Source organism: Amblyomma americanum, chromosome 1, assembly GCF_052857255.1.
Source record: "Amblyomma americanum isolate KBUSLIRL-KWMA chromosome 1, ASM5285725v1, whole genome shotgun sequence".
NCBI classification, from domain to species: Eukaryota; Metazoa; Arthropoda; class Arachnida; order Ixodida; family Ixodidae; genus Amblyomma; species Amblyomma americanum.
The window spans coordinates 87255519-87276383 of record NC_135497.1 but is presented as its reverse complement, the minus strand read 5'-3'; the positions used below and the strand labels follow the sequence as shown (position 1 = coordinate 87276383).

Below are 20865 nucleotides of genomic sequence, written 5' to 3'. Positions count from 1 at the left end.
ATCTTCTTTAGATTGTGCGAAACTTTGTGCACATACGGGATGCACACTGTTCTTTTTCTTTCTGCCAGAGCCGCATCGGTGCCCTTGATCTTTCGCAGACTACATTCTGCAAGCAGGGACTCAGCAACATTTGACACCATCTTCGTGGGGTAGCCTGCTGCAGATAGCCTGTTCACCTGTGCGTGGAAACTGCCTTTTGTCTGATGCAGACATGATCTTTGCAGTGCTGCTCTTAGGCATGCCTTAGCGATACCGCGCTTAACAATCTTCGAGTGAGCTGACCGGAAAGGGAGAAGGCTCTTCCTGGACCGCGGCGAGTATGCCCAACAAATATGGTTGTTAGAAATTGTCAGTTCCATGTCTAAAAACCTGAGCCTATTATTAGAGGGGAGCTCTGAAGTCAATTGGAGGTCATTAAGTTCATAACAGAACACGTCAAAAATCTCTGCAATCATTTGCTGTGCGTCATTAGTACGATATAAAATTAGAAAGTCATCAACATATCGCATTATCTTAACAATGGGCGCGTCATCGAGCTCTTGTGGCAGTTTCTACATCGGTGAGACGGGACGATGCATCAATGATAGACTGCGTGAACATGCAAAAGATATAGAGAACAAGTCTCGCAGAAACCATCTTGCTGTGCACTGTGCTGAGTGTGATGATTGCGAAGCGCACCTCAATAGGACCACTATCATCGCCCGTTATAAAGATGAGACCACAAGGCTCATTTCGGAGGCTTGCCATATCAGAAAGCTCGGTAACACCTGTATCAGCAGCCCATCGATAAATCTACTATCAAAGGAACTTGCGTATCTTAATCAGTGACGTGCCCCTTTTTTTAGTCAAGTTGTGTGGTTGTGCGGTATCTTTCTGTCATGCTTACTTTGTGTTGTTACTCGTGCCATTTCATTTATATGCTGCCTCACCTGTAGCAATAAACCATTTGGTTGTTAGTCAGCGCCGGTGTTTTGTGCTTCTCTTGTGTCTCGTCTTTGATTGCGCTGTTTTTTCCAATTCGTTAAACATGTACCAACCAGCCCGTATTTTCCCTCTTCTGGAGTTCGAATCTTCTTTGTAACAACCCCACATGCTGCGCGAGTCGACGCGGGAGAGAGAGGCAGAGCCACCGTGCTCAAGCTTACATGCAGCTGTGTAGGTGCTTGTTCGGTCGCCCAGCTGTAGCTCCTACCTGTTGCCTTGGGGCGCCTCGGAGGACGCCGCGCGTTTCCAAAGACCTGAAGCTGCAGCAGCGGAAGTTCCGGTTACGTCATTAAACAAAAAACAAGCAAAACAAAACGATTACGCGCTCACGTTTGTTAGAGATACCAGTTTTTGCGCAAACTGAAATGCATTGTTAATAAAATGGTATGCTGCATTAAAACTTCTCAACAGCAATCTGCCGCCTACATCAGCTGCGCATATCGCGGCATCTACGCGCGATATGCGGAACTGGGGCGTGGCGCGCTCGCTTTCGCTTGTGCCGCGTGTGTACCTGTCTGCCTGGCCAGCCTGGCTGCGATGTGTAAAGTATTATGCCCAAGGAAGATGTAGCCGGGTGAAATCGAGCAACGGCACCGCCACTGTGCAGGTTCGAAAGGAAGAATGCTGAAGGTGTCATATGCCGCAGCACACGCGGTCACGCCGGGCTCGCGGTGCGTTTACTTTGCACAATTTTGTTCAGAATTGGAAACCTCTCTAATGCGATCTATGCTAGTTATATATACAGCTTGTAGGGCCTTATACTTCGGTGAGGTTCTCTCTAAAGAACTATTCCATTTTCGGACTCATGACAGCGAGACTGAGCAGAACCACCAGTGAAACTATATGCGCGTCTTTGAATTTCAGCACACCGTTGTTGTTGCCTTGGTCGCATGGCACATACCGTTGTATTCTTCGATCGACAGATGCACGCGAAAACGTTCTACCAGCACAGACAAAATGCATTTGCTTTCAAGACATTGTACGCCACCGTGATATCAATCTGCATACGAATAGAAGTAAGTCAGGTCTAGGGTCTATGGGGGTTTAACGTCCCAAAGCGACTCAGGCTATGAGAGACGCCGTAGTGAAGGGCTCCGGATATTTCGGCCACCTGGGGTTCTTTAACGTGCACTGACATCGCACAGTACACGGGCCTCTAGAATTTCGCCAATGCTACCACCGGGATCGAACCCGCGTCTTTTGGGCCAGCAGCCGAGCGCCATAACCACTCTGCCACCAGAATAATAAGTGTTGCATTCACATGCAACCTGAATGATACTTGTAGTTGGACCCTGGTTGCATATGGCCTTTGTTATAAATAACGACAAGATCATTTTTTTTTTAAAACGGGTGGTTTCTGTAAGATATGTGCATATGTAAGGCAAGTTTGGTTGCAAATGCAAAACTCTGTGTGCACTATCTTAAATTTATTCTTTTGTTTGCGCATAGCAGGTTTCACTGTCATAAGGTTTGGCGATGTTGCCTTGCTGACTCGAACAAGGTGGCGAGCTGACGCAAGGGGAGATGGAAGGCCACGGTGCATGTTAAGCCCCAAAACATGACCAAAAGCTTAAAAAGCTTGGGCGCTGCATAACCTGCCCTTAAGAGCGAAATTCAATAGCACAAGATCTCTCCCGCGAATGAACTCCTTTTCTTTCATAGGTTCATAAATTGTGAGGAGTCCTCATACCACTCTTGGCGCAGTGGTTAAGCCATGTTCCAGTGCTTCGGCAGGTGGCTGTTTCAAACAGAGCCACCGATGGGGCTTGCGAGACACAGGTTGCTCTTCCCGAGCTCCCATAAGGCTCATTTTTGCGGGTAGTTATTTAAGACGCTGTCATATCTCTCACCCAATGAGCTGATGCGCAGTTCATGGTGAGCCGGTGGGAATTGCATTGAAATTATTTGAATTTCACTGCCACCTGCTTTTTCATGACATGGACGAACGGATGCCCACTTTCTTGTGAATGGGACCTCTAATGCTGTCGCATTAAAAATGAATGTACAATTCCTTTTGCTAAGCTCCCATGTGCAGTTGCGTAGTGAGCCACACAGCACGAGCATGACCACCCAGTTGAAAGCGCCAATGCCTCACACCTTTAGCATTTGGGCAGTAAAGTGAAATCACTGTTTATTAGGTTCTTTGCTGAGGGACTGCCACCATTCGGAACCTGTACACCTGTGTGAGAGCAGACTGACTGTTGAGGACACTGCAGACTCAGGGCAACTTCCTAGTAGTCATTTAAACCTGACAGACTATCGTGCATATTATCTGTGCTGCAACAAAAACACGGCACGATTGTTAGTCTGCTGAAAAAGCTGCAAGAGAAACTTCAATTCAACTGCAGTTCAAAAAATCAGCTGGTTTCAGCCTGACAGATTCCCTTTCATGAAGAGCCAGCTCCCACATGAATTAAGATAGCCTTGTAAGACCTGAGAAAAAGTTCTCTTTGTTAGCATTAATCGAAATATATTTCCATGGGTCTCTGTGTATTCATAAACCTACAATATGGCCTAATGACACAGATTTAGTTACTGAATACATACTTTTCTGGAAAGACAACCCAGAATTACAAATACTAGCATGAAGCATGAGAAACTTGTGTTATTTGGCCACCGGGAGTAGAAAGCTAATTTAGAATGTAGAAGGCTGCTTAGAGTGCCCCTGTTACACAATTTCTGAAAATATGACAACGTGGGAGTACAGTGACTACTGCTTAATTTTCAGTAGCGCTTAGGCTGCAGAACAGATTTTTCATATTAAAATGCCATAACAGACACATCTGCATTAAAATGCACGTAAAACCTGACAAGAATATAATGAAGTTATCGTGTATTCCAAGACAACCCAGTCTCGGTGATGAGGCACGGTATAGTGCAGTGCCTTGGATTTATTTCAACTGCCTGAAGTTGTTTCACGTAATTTGAAATAATATGCGCAGAGTTTAGTTTTTGTACTTAGTCTGCATCAGAAATAGTCTCCTCTCACAAGGAATCAAACATGTTACATAGTTCGTGCAGCAGAATGGCTTCATCACTGCATCACCACAGAGGCCAGGTCACATTTTTGAAGGTTTCACTCGATGACATCAATGAAACCAGCACGGCAAAAGAATATAGAGCAGTAAAGGTGAGCATGGAAGAGCAAAAGTAGCAAGAGGGGCACTGAACTTGATACATATGTAACAATGACGGTCTATAAAGCTACACGCAGCAGTGCGATGTAATGTGTTACTTCACACTAACACTCAGTATGAATCTTTCCACAGGGGAACATTTTTCACCCTGTTGATGGGGCACATAGAAATCAATATTGTGCTTCTGGTTATGGTTCATGTTTAACGTCCAAAAGCGACTCAGGCTATGGGATGCCGCAGCGGAGGGCTCTGGAAAATTTTCAACCCCCTTATCTTCTTTTACGTGCACTGACATCGCACAGCACACGGACCTCTAGCATTTCACCTCCATCGAAATGCGACCGCCACAGCCACGACGGTGCTCGGGTCAGCAGCCGAGCACCATAACCACTGAGCCACTGCAGCGGCTGTGTTTGTGATTAATTATGATCAGTTATCTTTTCATTCGTATATGAAAACCATATATATATTTAACTTTGAACTACTTTATGCAGAGTAAAAGGTTAACTTCAATAGTTTACCTTACGTGCCGATTAGCACACTGCAAGATGCACTGACATATAATTGAATTTGGTGCTTTCAAGATGTCTGTCAGCTTTCTCTTCATTAGGAAAAAAAACAAAAACAATGCAACTTCTGAGCTTTTAAGTGAACTGTGAGCACATCGCTTAGTGCTGGGACAAATAAAGCATTCATCAATTGGTTTTAGTTAACGGGCAATGAAAAAAATTCTTACATCGACTTGAATCCATCTCTAGCACATCATTTCTTTTTACTCTTGGAACAGTGTTGTGATACCAAGCATGAACACTGCTTATGAACGAAGTATGAATGAGCGTAAAAAGGACGCTTGAAAGTTAATGCTGACTGTATACTGCTGCAGAACTGACACACGGGTTAGGTGGTCATCATCATCAGACTGGTGACATCTGGTACCAGGACTATCGTTTCCCATTTATCTCTATTTACAATGCCTTGCCCTGTGTCTGATGTGGCTTCTTAAGGCCAGCAAATTTCCAAATGTCTTTTCGCCTGTGACTGTCTGCAGCCCATTTTTTGCTGCTGTCTTTCTGGTTCTTACCCTACCTTGGAATGTGGGTGTGCAGCTAATAAAGTTTTGTTGTTCTGCTGTCTCTTAACATTTGTGCTATCATATTTCTTTAATAGGTGACTGTGCTATCCTTAAATAGGGGGTTGGTGCAGGAGGTAACAAGAACACAGTATGGCACAGGCACAGGCTAGAAATAAATATTGTCTGAAACAAGCACACATGCGGGGAGTACTGTTATTTTTTTCGCATCAACTGAAAATAAGCATCAAATGCAAGCTACTGTTAAGCACATGAATCATATTGTTTTTTTTTAGAAAGTTAAAGCAAATGACAGCAATGTAATAAAAAATAATTTATTCCTGCACAAGACAGTAACATCAGTTCGCTGCATCACCCAAACTGCAACATCTCGACAGGGTATAGTACCTGGCAAACAGTACAACTGGTGTAACACAAATCAGTTGCATGAAAGATGTACAAATCATACCACAAACATGCAGTTAGGTTTTCAGTGAACTTTTTCAGTATGCAGAGAAAATCCCAGTGAGGTGCTGCATCCGCATTTGTGGATGCAACTTGAGCAGCATCAGACCATTGTGTATGGAATGCAGTTCCTGCAAACACAGACGAAATAAGGTATGCTGGAATCTGAAAGGTTATGTAAAAACATATTAAGCCAGGCATGCAAAATGAGCGCAGATAATCACTTTCAAAATTGACGCCTCCATGTTGCACTTTAGCCGTGGTATGGCTTCGGTAAGTTTGTCTTGGTTTGCTTGTCCTGCAAATGTTAAAACATCAGAATGCATAAAATGTGCTCATTTTGTTACATAGAGATTTCATATAGTAAGAAAAAACTATATCATTCAGACCTTTAAAACTGTTCAAACCCTCAATTTGCACACACGAGGCTGTAGCGTGCTATAGTGGTCCGGCCACCAAAGACGGTGACATGCCCCAGCACACCTGCCAAGCGTGAGCAGATTCGATTTTTCGTGGCTACACAGTGGAATGGCGGCGGCATGTTGTCCCACTCGCATCTGACTGGACGGGTCCTCAAATATATTCTGTGGAGACCTGACAATGCCTTGTGTCGGTACTTCTCCACAAATTTGGCGACTCCGGACTTCACTTCTTCGCGCTCTGCTTCTGACCTGCACTTGCCTCAACCGCTTAGCTAGACCTACCGCCGCCCAGAGCTCGAGACCCCGGCTGCCTTTGCCTGCCTGCCTTTCATCGTGCAAGCCATGGCCATGGATTCCTTCGCTCGTGTACCGTCTCCGTTACCTCTTACGCCACCTCCTCGTGAGCCCACAGTCTCCACCCTCAAGCTCCCCAACTTCTAGTCATTAGACTTAGAACTTTGGTTCCTGAACATCAAGGCCTTGTTCCGTCAGCACCATGTCACTTCGCAGGATGACCATGTTCAACCACGTCATTGGTGCGCTCACGCCTACAACTGCTGCGCTTGTTTGCGACGACCTACGTTCTCCGCCTGCCGATCGCCCTTATGATCATCTTAAGGCGATGCTCATCCAGTGCACTTTTGAAATGGAGCCACGTCATCTGCAGCAGCTCCTTACCTCGGAGATCGCAAGTCTGCAGAGCTGCTGCGTCGTATGAACGCCCTGGCTGGAAATGTGGGTATTTCACACGACAGCGCACTCCTGCGGGACCTCTTCCTGCAGTGCCTGCCACCGCAGGTGCGCATGATCCTCAGCGTGCCTTCATCTCAGACCCTGGAATCCCTGGCTGAGCTGGCCGATAAGGTCGATGCCAATAAGGGAATTGGGTAGCGTTCAGGGACTGTGGCCTTGTTAAGTGCATGGTGATCGTCAGACAATCGCCAGACACCGCTCTTTTATGGCACCACGTGGAAGGGCGATGCCCAAGGACTGCAGGAGGGAGAGACGCATGAAGCCGAGGTCCAGCATGTGTCCAAATTCATGTTTGGCAACAGCAAGGCGATACAGTGCGAGGCGATGAGCACGAGCAAACATGGGAGGCCCAGTCATCACAAGGTTGCGAGAGAGCATAATTGATCACTGGAGAAGATAGAAATTTTTTCTGTGGACGCTGGCATGCCCCTTATAGAAGTCTGAAAATTTTCCTCCCTTTGGTTTACGGGGGTTTAACGTCTCAAAGCGACTCGGGCTATAAGGGACACCGTAGTGAAGGGCTCAGGAAATTTCAACCACCAGGGGTTCTTTAACGTGAACTCACACCGCACAGTACAAGGGCCTCTAGAATTTTGCCTCCATCGAAATTCGACCGCCACGGCTGGGATAAAACCCGCGGCTTTCAGGTCAGTAGCCGAGCACTGTAACAACAAGCCACCGCAGCGACCCTTGGAGTATAATTAGTGCCTGAAGGGATATATGACTTGGAAAGTCCACGTCTTAGAAAGAATTTCTAATAAAACAAAACATCTTGCAGTAAAAGGTTTCAGATGATATTCTGAAGGACATGAATATCTGGCTATCACTATGTGTTTTCAAAATTGCTGGTTATAACTCTTTTTTGAAGCAATTCTCTTCTTGCAAATGTGCACGAGGCAAGAAAGTAGCAAATTTTTGTGTGCACTGACATCACACAGCACATGTAATTTTTCTTCCATCAAAATGTGGCTTGGAATTGATCGAGCGTCCTTGGGCTCGGCAGCCAAACGCCACAGCCACTGAGGAAGGCGGCTTTGTTCACATCCACTATAGTACTCTCGGGATGAAATCTCTGTGTGTTTACATGGTGCTTAATTTTGCCCAGAGAGCTGCCTCTGCAGAAGACAACAGGGTGATCCTTTGAAAGCAAGTGCGCAGCTGGTGCTATTATGCTCTTTACTCAAATGCAACCATGTGCAGGCCAGAACTGCAGGAGGGCCTCCAAAGTGTGACAGAATCTGGCAGTCATCCCTGTGTTTCAGTATGAGCATCAGCTTCAATAATGTGGAATCTCTAGCTGTAAAGTGATTCTCTCTGCCAGTGTGCAAGCAGATGGTGTCAATAGCACACTATTTGGTACTAACAGTAGCCAGGTCACAACAGCTGGAGGGCCTCCAAAGAATTTGGTAAGCACACTGAACAGAATATGCAATGCCACTTTTATGCCCTGTCTTCAGATGCTCCTGCCCAGGTCTTTTTATAAACAGATTCATTATTTAGCCATGAGTGCGTCCATTTCTGTCACTGCTCCCAATGTGATCATGAAATAGCCGGAAGATAGAGCACTCACTTGATTAATCCAATCACCCGAGGTTTTTGTGCGCTACACCAATGACCCTTTCACATCAGGAATGCTTAACTACCTGCATACACAACGCATCCGAATAGCATCGACAAGCCACCAAGTTCACAGTAGAGGGAGAAGTGAATGGACAGTTCTTTTTTTTGAACAACCTTTTGATGCCGCACTCTCATTCAGTGTGTACAGGATGTGTGTCCACATATGGCCTCTAAAAAGAAAGCAGTTGCCACTTCTCTTCCGTCGAGTAAATACAAGCACATGGCCAGAAGACATGAAAGGTGACGAGAAAAATGTCTACAAAGATCTTTGTGCACGAGGCTACTCAAAGGCATCATAAACTCACCGGAACTGCAGCTGCCAGGCTCTTTGCAATGAAAAGTGGGAGAACAAGAAACTCATGAACACCTCATGTACCTAGCAGCGAGTCATTGGCCCACATCTCACGGTCTTGGGATACTGAGTTACCAAACTTGAATGTACAATAGCTGACGGCATGCCACCAACAGACACATATTCGGGTGCGACTTAGAGTATCCTGTGTACAGAATTTGATCAAGTATACATTGGTGAAACGGAAAAAAAGTGCCAAGGCTGATACACCACTACTAAGGTACTTTTGAGTGATTTGGCTCATAGGTGTAAATTGGGACAGTTCCTGTATGAGTTAGTCTGAGTAGACTCTTCTATCAGACTAGCCTTGCCACGTCTACAAAAACAAGTCCTCAAATGCGCTTGCTGAAAAATGTTGAAGCCAAAGGCCATGATAGACGTGGTCAAGCAATGCATATTAAAGAAGGAAAAGAACCTGCAGTGCCGGGCATATCTGGAATCGCGGATTAATCGAGTGAGTGAGTGAAAACATTTATTGATTTCCAAAGGGATTCGCGGATCGAAGGCTCCGTCGTCTTCGTGCTTGCGCCGGCGACCAGAGTCTTCTTTCAGCAAGGGTGGGCCCCTATTCCAAGGCTCCACTGAGTCGTGCTGCACCGGTCGCGTGCTCTATAAAGGCCCTCTGGGCCGTGAACTCGCTGCTGGTGAGACGGCTCTCTCATTGCTCCGCACTCGGGTGTGTGTGTTTGTGAAATGCCTCGTTACGTTCGCATTCCCATGTGATGTGGTAGAGTGTGGGTATGGCTCCGCACCACGGACAGGTGTCCCTGTATTGCGATGGGTACATTTTGCTTAGTATATATAAATTGGGGAAGGAGTTCGTTTGCAATCTGCGCCAAGCAGTGGCCTCCTCCTTTGTCAGAGCTTTGTGTGGTGGCGGGTATCTAATCCTGACGCCTTTGCATAGGTTTAAAAGTTCTGTGTATCCCCCCTCGCAGGCTTGAAGGTGAAGACCCGGGGCGTGTGACTGCCCGGCTCGAATTGCTTCCCCTCGAGCTAAGCTGTCTGCCCTTTCGTTCCCCTCTATTCCCGCGTGGCCTGGGATCCAAATTAAATTATGTCTGAGTTTTTCCAACCCTGCAGGGGCTACCCCGCCGAGTATCCTAAGGGCCGTTTTGCTGACTCTGCCCATTGTATAGTTTTTGCACGTTTCTTTCGAATCTGTTAGTATGTTGAGTGGGCGACCGGTTCTGTAGCCTTCTGCTGCCGCCAGCGCGACGGCAATTTCCTCGGCCTCCGCTGCGCCCGCGACTTTTGCTGCGGCGCTCGTTAGCATTCTTCCTTTGCTGTCTACGACTACCAGTGCGGCTGCGTGTTCTGACCCGCACGGGTAGACGGCTGCGTCCGTGTATACTGTGTTTTCTTCCGAGGCTAGCGTTTTCTCTACGTACTCCGCCCTAGCCTTGCGTCGGTTTGCGTGAAGGTTAGGGTCCATATTTCTCGGTATGGGCTTAACGTTAAAGGTTTCTCTAAAGTGATCCGGCATCTCCGCGTATCTGTCTGTCAGTCCGCGAGTGTCCCGACCCAGCTTTTTCAGGAGCGCCCGTCCCGCAGGAGTGCCTCTTAGTCTGACTTTTTGTGCTCCCAGCAGCGCTTCCGCGAGTTCGTCGAAAGTGTTGCTGATGCCTAATTGTAGCAGTTTCTCGGTTGACGTGTTTCTGGGTAAGTGGAGAGCCGTCTTGTAAGCCTTCCTCAGGATGGTGTCGGCTTGTTCTCTTTCCGCCTTGGTGGTTGCGTGGTACGGCAGGGAGTACGTAACTCGGCTGACTATGAGGCTGTTTACTAGCTTGAGGGTGTCTTCCTCTCCCATGCCGTATCTCTTTTGAGAGACGCGGTTGATCATGCGGCCCACCTGCTATGCCGCTTTGCTTAGCAGGCTAATGGTGTGACTGCATTTGCGGCTGCCTTGTAGCCACATGCCCAAGATTCTTATCATGTTCTTTTCGGGTATGAGTTGACCCTCGAGGGTGACTTCCAGGGTTGCTTGGGTGGGATGTCTGCCGATTCTGAGGAGCTCCGATTTCTCTGTCGAGCACCGCAGTCCTCTTTCCTTTGTGTAATTTTCCACGCAGGTGGCAGCTTCTTGCAGCCTTTCTTGTTTTTTGCCTAGGGATCCCCGGGTGGTCCAGACCGTGATGTCGTTGGCGTACATCGCGTGCTGAATTCCCTCGATCTTCTTTAGTTTGTTTGCTAGTCCAATCATTGCCACGTTGAAGAGGACGGGCGAGATGACCGAGCCTTGAGGTGTGCCTTTACACGAGGTGTGGAAGACGTCGCTTCTTAGCTCGCCTAGCCCTACCATTGCCGTTCTGTTGCTGAGAAAGTCCCTGACGTAGTCGTGGGTTCTCTTTCCGCAGTTGGCGTTGTTCAGGCCCTCCATGATGGCCACGTGGCTCACGCTGTCAAATGCCCCCTTTATGTCGATGGCCATGACCACGTTTTCGCCCGCTTTCGGCATCGTTTCGAGCACTTCTTCCTTGAGTTGGAGTAGCACGTCTTGCGTGGATAGGTCGGCTCTGAACCCAAACATGCTGTCCGGGTACAGTTGCTCCTTTTCTAGATGATTTTGGATTCTTCTGGTTATTATTTTCTCATAGAGCTTCCCCAGGCACGACGTGAGTGATATCGGCCTGAGGTTCTCTATCTGTAGTTTCTTGCCTGGTTTCGGGATCATCACGACGACGGCGTGTTTCCATTCCGCCGGGACTCTTCCTTCCTGCCATAGCGTGTTTAGATATTTGGTCAGTTGGTCTATTGCCTCGTCGTTGAGGTTGCGAATTAAGGAGTTTCAGATCTTGTCTGCTCCTGCCGCTGTGTTTTTTGTTGCCGACGCGACCGCTTCCATCACTTCTTCTCTCGTGATGGGTCTGTCCATCGTGGGGTTGTCTTCTCCGCGGTATTCTGCTTTATAACTTTCGACTTGGTCTTTGCCGTAGCATTTGACCTTGACTTCCTCTAGTAGTTGCTCGTCTGTTCCTTGGTATTGATGGGTTAGCCGCTGTATCGCTTTGCTGCTTTCCGATTTGTTTTTGCTCGGATCCAAGAGGGCCTTGAGGATCTGCCACGTCCTAGCCGTGCTGAGGGTGCCGTTCAGCGAGTTGCTAAACTGTTGCCATCCCTGTCTTGCCAGCTGGTTCGCGTACTCCTCCGCCTGCCTGGTAATGTCCGCAATTTTCTTTTTGAGTTTTCTATTGAGTTTTTGTCCCTTCCACCGCTTGGTGAGTCCGCGTCTTGCCTCCCATAGCCTTAGTAGCCGCTTATCCACCTCGGGTGTCTGTTCTGTTCTAACTACCTCTTTGGTGTAGAGGTCCTGGATTTGTCTTAGTTGTTGGCTCCAGTTCTCCACCGATTCGATGGTTCCTCCGAGCTGCTTGCAGTGCGCTCTAAAGGCGTCCCAATCTGTTAGCCGAGCCGTGCCAATCTTCCTCCTGACTTGTTCCGCCGTAAGGCTGATTCTTAGAATGTAGTGATCGCTGCCAAGGTTCTCGAGCAGATTCTCCCACTCTGCGTTCTTGGCACTCCTTACGAAGCTTAGGTCGGGACACGTGTCTGGACTCAAGCTGTTTCCCTGTCTGGTCGGTTGATTTTCTTCGGTTAGAAGTTCACAGCCCACGCTTTCTGCCGCCGTGCATATGTCGCGCCCTTTTTTGTCCTCTTTGGGGTAGCCCCATTTTGGGCTTTTAGCGTTAAAATCGCCCGCAATTACCAGTGCGTTTTGTCCCGCCTTCTTTTTCGCCTCCGCAAAGAGTCTGATAAAGTCCCCTTTGGTCTGGCTGGGCGGGCTGTATAGGTTTACGATAAAGGTGCTGTTGGCTTTCCTTTTCTTTTTGGGTATTATTTCCGTAATTACGTGTTCTATCTGGGTATCTTTAATTTCGTCGTGCACTATGGCTACTACTTTGTTGCTTATGAGCATTGCCGTACGGCCGTTTTCCTGACATGTATAGCCCCTTAGTGCGGGGGAGTTGTTAGTTTCCTGCAGGATGATTACGTCTGGTGGGGTTGCTTGGGTGTGGATAAATTGCTGGAGGAGGCCTTGCTTGCGTTTGTACCCCCTGCAGTTCCACTGCCAAATTTCTAATTGCTGTTGTTTGTGTTCTGCCATGATTGGTTAAAGTTGGTTGTTCTCTGGGTTTCTGTGCCGAACCTTCGTTCGTTAAATAGTCTGTCTCTAGCGTCATTGACTCTTTGGGTGTTTTGATTTTTTACGTAATTCCTAAAGCTTTGCTCCTGTAGGGAAAACATTTGTTGAGTTTGTTGAATTTCGTTTTTCATTTGGTTCATTTGCTTCATTATTTGAGCCATGAAATTTTCTATTTTGCTGTCGAGGTTTTCCTCATTGTTGCTTTGTTGCGTCTCCAAGGGGGAGGGGTTGGTGTTCTACGTGGTGAGCGCCCTGTTCTCACCTCTTGTTTCTCTCTAATGAGCTCATTGAGCTGTGTTCTCAGCTCGTTCGACTCTCTACGGCTCTGCTCAAGCTCGCGCATAAGGTTCTTAATCTCTTCCCTAAATTGGTTGTCTTGTGTGTTTGTGTTTGAGTGCGGAGCATAAAGCGATTTGGGAGGGCCGTCTCTCCAGCTCACCTCAGTGCCGCCGCTCTTCTTTTGCTGTTTCGTCTGGCCCGGCTTGCCGAGGGGCGGGAAGGACTCATCCCGGCCGTGTGGTCCCCGGCTCCGGCTTCGGCTGCGGCTCCGCGACTCGCTCCGGACCTGGCTCTCGTTCCGGAACCATCGCGGCCGTCTTCCGCGGCTGCGGCTGCGTCCGCGTCGCTGCTGTTGTTTGGGGCCCCATCTCAGCTCGCTTGCCGGCTTGAGGCGTTGTTTGCAGTCCTTGGTGCCCACCGCCTGGTCTCCGCCACACAGCAGGCATTTTGGCGTGCACTGGTGCATGTCCTCCGGGTTTCGGCAACCGCATTGCCGGCAGGTTCTGGATTCCGGGAACGGGCAGACGTCCATTCGGTGCCCCTGTTGGCCGCAGGCGTAGCACACTTGCCTCGTGGGCCGGTACGGGTAACACCACATCTCCCCGCCGTAATACAATACTTGCTTCGGGAGCGTAGGTCCGTCGAAGGTTATGACGGCGGTGCTAGAGTTCCCCAGCATGCGGGCCGCCAGGATCTTTACTCCTTGCGTGCGGGTTCTGAGGTTGGTCTTGAGTTCTTCCGGCGAGGTTCCTTGGTCCACGCCGTGGATAACGCCACGCAGCGTGCCTTCCGGTGCCGCCACGTGGGCACTAATGGCGTAGTCCTTGCCTCCAATGTTCAACTGCGTTATGCTTCTGATCATCTGGGCCGCTTCTTCATTACTCGTGCTCACGATGATGATGTTCGAGCCATTGCGTAGTCGGATGATCAAGTCTTCCACCTTGCATCCGTGCCCGGTGGCCATGACCACCGCCCGCGCCACTTGGTGCGTCTGCAGATCCTTGACTGTGAGTCCCCTCGGTCGCAGGACTATTTTGAGGTCTTCTCTCGGCAGCGGCGGAAGTCTCCGCCTAAGTGGCGCTTCCTCTCGCTTCGGGGATTCCCCGGGGGGGATTAATCGAACCACCAGGCACACCGTAGTCTCGGCAACGGCGCCTTTTTGCATGCTTGTGCCCGACGTCTATGACAGATGCTGAGCCACAAATTGCTACTCGTTTTCATCATATACCACTTCACGTGAACAAGGCCCCCTCGACACATTAGTGTTGCGGGCGAGGTGTTATTCTAACGACCTCAACCCACATTACGTGAACACGGCTCCTGAGTGGAAGCCGAAACGTCTCCAGCTTCAAAGTGATTCATTTACGGCCAGTGTTCCGAGTCTTTCGTATTCATGCCTATCCGAAAACTAACGGTTGCCATCAAACTCTCGACTTTCTGAGCTAGTGAACGCATTTCATTGCATTTCTGGCGTCCACGTATAGCATTACTGCAACGCTTGATTTGCACCTACACATATTTGACGCGTTCAACATCGCGATACGCTGCCCGGTTTTCCGGAAGTGCATTACTTTAGACCTTCCTAAGCTGAGTTTTGGGTTTCTGCTAGGTTACCTTCACACACCACAATAGCCTTGTCGCCAGACGAGCGCACCTGATGTGGTCTATGATCTGCGGTCGGAATTATGCGGGCAGTTCTGCGTTCCGGCGATGACGCTCACATGTCGTCCGAATCAAAGGGCTGTGCTTCACTGCCGATGCCTCTTGCGCTGACGAAATTCAGACTCGAACGGTTCGCTGTGTGGTGCACATCGGGCCTACGTTGCACGACGTGCTTGGGCTTTGGTTCCTTGATGCTTGTTGACAAGACTCAAAAGCGTGAGTCTTCCTCCTGATATCCTTGATTTGGCTGCGAAGATTATCGCTGGTCTTAACTGCACCGTGAATAGAATGCGCCAGCACTGTTAGCTTCAATAACTATTTTGAATGCCTCAGAAAAAAAGGTTGAAGAAACTTCCAATGCTTCTGCCCCGAGATCGAGCGTTCATGATAGCTTGGATTTGGATTCGTTCGACTTTAAGCTTTTGTGTTTTGATACGAGGCAACGAGGCTATGCGAGTTTTTTAAAAAATATTTTGTTTCAATAATATTTGCATCAAAGTTGTTAGATTAGGCGCTACTTTTTATGCTTAATTTGGAAAAATTAGCTTTTCCAAAACTGCTTGTGTAAAACTTCGCTAAATTTGGCAGATTTTTTTGTCGCCACAATTTTTTGGTTTCTAAGATGGCTGCGTCCATGGGCTTTTGCGCAATGCTTTTCTTTAGCGGTGGTGTTTTTCTCACGCTTGCTTTTTGAAGACTGCTGCTCCCAGGACAGGTTTACTTTACCTTTCAGCCACCGCAAATACTTTCGTTTAGTAGGGAATGCACCGTACAGATTATTGTGTACTTCTAAAGGCATTCAAATTTCGCCGACGTAGCCCGCTGCTGCCGCTAGCTGAACGTTCCTTTCTTCAGGTCTGTTCTGTTTGGTTGCACTAGTTTTACTAAGTTGTGCACCACCGGGTCAAGCAGTTCAAGTGCAGCTTACCACTCGCGCTTTCACCTCCTAGCATTTCAAATAATTCGAAATTCTAATTTGACCATTTTTTTTTCTTTTATATGCCTATAGTTCCGGCCAGACGGTACAATAACTGATGCTGGTGTTCCGTCCAGGCGTAATATAAATCGCTCTCAATTACATCCACACGGAACAATGACTGCTACTAAATTAAGTCCCATATGACAACAAAAAACCTGCAAAGCAAAAACCACTCAGCAGCAGATATTGGTGCATTTTGTGATGCCGTTCAACGGGACGGAACTCCACAGGTGTTATATTGTTCCGTCTGGGTGGAATGTTGGGCATTCTGAAAAAAATATATATATAACTACTCTCGGAATTATGTCCAGAAAGAACGGTACTGCCACTTCTGTGACAACGAACCAAGCCAAACCTAACCGCTTGAGGTGCAATAAGTATGAGAACAAAACTATGCAGCAATGTACATAGTACATCTTGCGATGCTATGTTCTGGTGCTGGCCTGATCAAGACCTGAAAGGGCATTCAGCACTGAGGATCAGTCCTAAGGGGAAAGGAGGGTCTGGTGTGGCCAAAACTGCAGTGCTAGTAAATGCTGCCTTTGGACAGAACTTTAGGAGGCAGTTCCGTCTATACAACGAAACACTAGCCACCCTTATTTTTTTTATAAGTGGTGGCCTACATCAATGAAAAATAGTTATGTGAAGATTGGCTATGCCATTTTTTCCTTTTCTGCCCCAGAAGCAAACTTATTTTTTTTATAAGTGGTGGCCTACATCAATGAAAAATAGTTATGTGAAGATTGGCTATGCCATTTTTTCCTTTTCTGCCCCAGAAGCAAACCAGTTCTCTGCTTCAGCAAAACAGAAAACTGGACGAGATGGCGGTTGCTGAAGATAAGTAGGCGCAAACTCGATGACACGGGTAGACAAGACAGGACATGCTTCATTCTCGCAACTGGTTTATTAGGAAAGTGAATGAAAACTTAAGACGAGAAACACACCACTCCTGTATCAGTACAAGCTCACTAAATCATGAGTGTTAAAATCTCGAGATAGTCTCTTTCCGCAGGAGCATGAGCGACAGCTTGGTTACACATTTCGTACCTGAGCAGATACAAAATGTCTCCATTGTGTTGCTTGGTGGTGCTATGAATGGCAAAACGATAACCGTTTTGGCAAAGATGGGCCGGCAACCTTTGCTTGTGCGAAGATTATTTTTGTGCTCTGTGATACGTTTGGCCTACGTACGAATGTCTACACTTGAGAGGAATCTTATAAACAATACCGGACCAAGCCCAAGATTTAGTGAGTCCAAGCTCACTAAAAATTACATTCTGCTGCGGTGAAACGTGAAGCGCGCAACACGGGGCTAGTCAAATGCAGACCACTCGGGCTTGCATGTGCTGAAATCCTCTCGCATGTAGCTTCTAGCTTCTCCGCAGCCCGATCATTGTCCTAATGCGGGGGAATTCCGTGCTACACCAGTGTTTGCCACTGAGTTCTGGTTCTTAAAGTTATACTGCTCTGTACAAAAAAAAATATTCAACAGATTACTATTGATCTTTTACAGAAACAAATAATTGGATTACTGTCACTTTACAAAGAGCAATCAATGCATTAAAGAATTTGAATAAATTGTAATTTATTTCAAGTAATCAATTAATTTTAATGCATTATGTACAAGTCTGGAAGTCACAACAGCAATATAAAGTTCAGAGTTTTCCTTGCTACTTTTTCTGTTCTATGCTTGCCTTTACTGGCATATATCCATTTGCTATGTTTGCTTCATTGATGTCACCAAGTGAAATCTTCCAATGCCCATTATAATTAATAAAGTTTTTCCTCCTCCTCCATGGTTACAAATAAACTGAAAATATTGTATTCTTTGCAGCTTGAAAAGCTAGCGACGTGGTCGTGGGTGATAGGAGAAAGAATCAACAAATGTGAATGAGTTCCTGTGGTGATGCAGCAGTAAAGCTTTCCTGCCTCACAAACCAGGTTAAAGGCTTGATTTCTGATCAGAAGAGAGGCATTTTTGATGCAGACTAAGTACAGAAACTCCAGTCGACACATCACTTTAAAACACATCAGACAACCTCGGTAGATTGAAATGAATCCAAGAAACTGCAATGCACACCTTATTGCCTGCATTGCAGTGGCATTATATTTCGACATGTCGTTCACGTAAGACCCTGCACACATTTCATTGAACGGCTTTTATAGCAATTTTCATTTAAAAGACACATCAGTTCTGTAGCTAAAGTGACATTGGAAGTGGTAGAGTGCTCCCTGTGCTCCCACGCAGTCACCTTTTCAGGAATGTGTAGCTATAGGGCTCCTCTGGGCATCCTTCCAAGTGTGTTGCTTTGTCTAAACCAGCTTCCCACTCCAAGCCCCCCAATAGCACCAAATTAATTGTTAACAAGGGGAGCTTTGCTCAGGTCTAACAATGCGAGGATATGTGGCTTATGTCAGAGCTACCTGTCGTGAGTGGGCACCAGGTTAAAACCAGCGGCTGATTTTCAAACGTCACACTGAGTATTTCAGAAGCTTCTCTTGCAGCTTTTTCAGCAGGCTGACAATGGTGCCGACGTGTTTTTGTAGCTGTACTTAACAGATGTAGTGCATGGTACTCTTAATCGGGTTTAAAAAATCACTAGAAGTCACCCTGAGCCTGTAGTGTCCTCTTCAACATGCAGTCTGCTTTCATGCAGGTACAGAGGTTTCAGGTCGCAGAAAGCCCTGAGTTAAGCACTTGCTGAAGCGTGCCTTCACTGCTCTAGAGCTAAAAGCGCAGCGCATCAGCGCTTTCAAGTGGGTAATCATGGTCATGCTAGATGGCTCAGCTTGTGATTGCACACAGAGAAAGAGGCTCAGCAAAGGGATCTGTCATTCTTACCTCCTTAGCCTTGACAGCTACCATGGCCTTGCACTTCGCGTTGCGTCAGCTCGTCACATTGCTCCCACTGGCATGGTGACATCGCCATTTTTTATGGCACAGCAACCTGGGAGAAGCAAAACAACAAAATTAAGATCCCGCATATATTTTGTACTGTCTACGGTACAAAACTATACCCTTCTTGTATATGCAAATAACAAAAACGATTTGTGCTGAATTATTCAATTGCTTCAATCACGAACACCGAGCAACGTGGGTCCAACCAGGCATTGGTCCAACAACGCTCATCCTCTGGCAGGTTGCATCTGTATGTGCGAGTGTTACATTTATTCGTTTTTGTTCCTGTGGAAACTGATATCACGGGCACAAATGCTGGCTTCAAAGAAAAAGCATTTCGTATGTGCTGGCAGTGTGTTTTCTCGTGCATCTCTAGAAGCACTGAACAGAATGGCAAAAATTTTAAGAAGTGCGCTAGCTTGGCAGGTTGTGCCTGCATTACATCTCACGGACATGAGCCCTAAAATGCAGTTCCTTTGTGGCAATCGAATTGGAACATAGGGCGCAACTGGCCGAATTTAATGAAACACTAGTCACATTGTGAGGCTTCCAATGCTGAAGAAACTTATGCAAAGAATGAAGTTGTTGTTTACCTTGGTAAACTTGGCACATACCTATACGCGGGGATTGGCCAAAGTATGGCGGTGAATGCCAATGAAAACCATATAGCATTTGCACAGAAAAGCATGAGGTGGAGAAGTAGAATAGCGGAATGACAGAAGCTAGGAAGAAAATAGTAATAATTGTTTGTTGAAAAATTGAAATAATTTAAACAGTTTTGAAGTACCAGGAATAGAAAAAATACATGTTTTTGGACTGCGGAAGAATTTTGTATAAACTTAGCAAGGTAACATACCAATTGCAATAATGTAATCGTGAACGTATCCAGAAACCCTACTTAATGTATAGCTTGTTGGGCCAGCCAGATGGTGCATGGTACCAGGTAGAAAAACCAGCAGAAGAGGACTTGGGCTTCGCGTGAGCCATACTACAGATTTGCCACAGCTGCGCATGCGCGAAACCGAGTGACGTCACGCGGAGCGCAGGTGGCCGCTGCTGCCGCAGCCGTCGTCTGACCTTTCGCCATGGAAGGAGAAGAAGACCCAGAAGTGGTAATGAGGGAGTTGGAGATTTTAATAGCCTTGTATAACGATTGCACAAGCTTTGTATACCTAAGACAACACATTTTGGAAAAGCTATAGAAAGGTATACCCAAATTGTTACCCTATGTATGAAACTTTAAGCTAAACCACGAGCATCGCCACGAAGCTTTTCGCTTCAAGATATCCAGGCTTAACACTTTAGCTAAGCCTCAGCCCAACTTTTACTTGATCAAGGAATCGAGCAGAGCAGGGTGCACATGCACATGAGCAGGGCACGCCGACAAAAGGAAGAAAACGAGAAAAATAAAGGTCAGTCATTAAAAATACTGCTATCTTGCACGTGAAGACTATGCCCTATTAATGAACCGGTATTCTTTGTTAGAAAATTTGACTGACGTATCGCTGACACAATCAGTGCCTGACTTTATTTTAAAAGCTTCCAAGATTTCACATTCTATCTGCGTTTTGCCTCGGCCGATCATTTTTACACTGCTAAACAGGAGTGTACAGTTTTGAGATTTGTTACAATTTTTTGTGAGATTGACCGTATTATCTGGTTCCAGTGATGTGCGATGCTGTCTTTTCCGGTCATTAATGCAGTGGCCAGTCTGGCCGATATAGGCCTCACCACATGACAAAACTTCAAGCTGGTGACCGCTAAGCCATCAAAGGTAAAAAGCCGCTTCCTTCAACTCTTGAAGAACCTGAATCTCGAAGGTCTGCTGAAAGAAGTGAGCAGAAAAGAGAAGACTGATGTCCTGAAAGTGTTGTTTTCCACAAAAACGCAGAAGACCGGCTGTCCCCTCAGGGCCATTGTCACCGAGGGCAGTACATGGCAAAAAACTGTCGGCCAGTTTTTGAAAGACTCACTGGACCCCTTGGCACCTGACGACCCCTTTTCAGTTAAGTCCTCAATGAGTGTAGTGGAGTTTATCGCCAATACCCCCAGTGGATGCCACTTATGCCATATCCATTGACATTGAGGACTTGTTCTATT

General features: G+C 46.9%; 1 protein-coding gene and 1 long non-coding RNA gene across 3 annotated transcripts in view; both read right to left on the bottom strand.

The window, feature by feature from the left end:
• Positions 1-1240, bottom strand: part of LOC144113170 (uncharacterized) — a 71738-nt gene extending 70498 nt beyond the window's left edge. The window contains exon 1 of the mRNA XM_077646101.1: positions 1146-1240. The gene's annotated coding sequence lies outside the window, so the exon portion shown is untranslated. The remainder of the gene's footprint in view (positions 1-1145) is intronic.
• A 4271-nt stretch (positions 1241-5511) lies between these two features.
• LOC144113169 (uncharacterized) lies at positions 5512-18974 on the bottom strand. Of its 2 annotated transcripts, none has more exons than XR_013310667.1 (3): positions 18709-18974; positions 5880-5953; positions 5512-5786 (listed from the first exon to the last, which is right to left on the bottom strand). It is a non-coding gene; the product is annotated as an uncharacterized LOC144113169 (long non-coding RNA). The 2 variants fall into 2 exon arrangements; XR_013310666.1 differs by lacking the exon at positions 18709-18974 and adding an exon at positions 14880-15270.
• Between the last annotated feature and the right edge of the window lie 1891 nt (positions 18975-20865).